Source organism: Dunckerocampus dactyliophorus, unplaced genomic scaffold (assembly GCF_027744805.1).
Source record: "Dunckerocampus dactyliophorus isolate RoL2022-P2 unplaced genomic scaffold, RoL_Ddac_1.1 HiC_scaffold_152, whole genome shotgun sequence".
NCBI classification, from domain to species: domain Eukaryota; kingdom Metazoa; phylum Chordata; class Actinopteri; order Syngnathiformes; family Syngnathidae; genus Dunckerocampus; species Dunckerocampus dactyliophorus.
Genome location: NW_026559847.1, coordinates 22,501 through 23,664, shown reverse-complemented (window position 1 = coordinate 23,664; position 1,164 = coordinate 22,501). Strand labels below are relative to the sequence as shown.

General features: G+C 74.2%; 1 non-coding gene across 1 annotated transcript; it reads left to right on the top strand.

Annotated features, from left to right (window-relative positions):
* Positions 1-549: 549 nt before the first annotated feature.
* On the top strand, positions 550-703 carry LOC129174683 (5.8S ribosomal RNA). The gene has a single exon (XR_008567675.1). It is a non-coding gene; the product is annotated as a 5.8S ribosomal RNA (ribosomal RNA).
* The last annotated feature ends 461 nt before the right edge of the window (positions 704-1,164 follow it).

Here is a 1,164-nt window from a genome sequence, read left to right as displayed (position 1 = left end):
TACGGCGGAGGTGGTCCCCCGCGGCCACCGCCGGTCCGGCGCGGGCGGGCTCTGCTCCGACGGGCGCCGCGGCCTCCGCGGGCGCGCGTTCGCACGGCGGGCTCCGTCCCGCCCGCGTACGGCGGAGGTGGTCCCCCGCGGCCACCGCCGGTCCGGCGCGGGCGGGCTCTGCTCCGACGGGCGCCGCGGCCCCGGACGAGCCTCTGCGGAGGCGCGCGTTCGCACGGCGGGCTCCGTCCCGCCCGCGTACGGCGGAGGTGGTCCCCCGCGGCCACCGCCGGTCCGGCGCGGGCGGGCTGCGTTCCGACGGGCGCCGCGGCCTCGGCGAGCCAACCCGCCGCCTGGCGGCGGGGCGGGGGGAAGGGAGGACCGCGGGGGTACTCTGCTCGAGCGCCCTCGTCCCACCCGACCCCCCCGAACCGGCATCTTCACCCCCTTGTCATGATCTTGGCTTTTGAGGCGAAGCCGGCCGCCCTCTGCTGCCCGGGAGGGAGGGCGCGCCGTCCCCCAACTCACTTGTGTGGCAAGCCCACCAAAAACCCCTCTGACAACTCTTAGCGGTGGATCACTCGGCTCGTGCGTCGATGAAGAACGCAGCTAGCTGCGAGAACTAATGTGAATTGCAGGACACATTGATCATCGACACTTCGAACGCACCTTGCGGCCCCGGGTCCCTCCCGGGGCCACGCCTGTCTGAGCGTCGCTTGGCAATCAATCGGGAGTACGGACGAGGCCGGCCCAACCCCCCGCCCTCCGGGCGGGGGGCGGCCGCTCGGCCTACGCTCCCGCGGCTGGGGTGTCGCAGGCCCTCCGCGGGCCTTCGTCCCCTTAAGTGCAGACCGTAGAGCAAGCTGGCTGGAAAGAGGAAGAAAAGGCACGGGTTTCGAGGCCCCCGGCGTCCGAAGCGGCGGCGCGGCGCGCGGCGTGCGGCTCCGGCCGCCTCCGTCCCGCCCGCGACCCTGTTACGGTTCCCCCCGGTGCCCCTTCATCCGGTTTCGCTGGGCGTACCTCCGAGGTTTCCGGGGTTTGGCGGCGCGGTGCCGTCCCCTCCCGCCTCCCTCGCTGCGTTCCCGCCTCCTCGCCGTCTATCGAGCTCCCGCTCCTCTCCGTACCCTCTCCCCTTCCCCGGGGTTGCAGGGCGCCTCGCCGGGCCCCGCGCGTCAG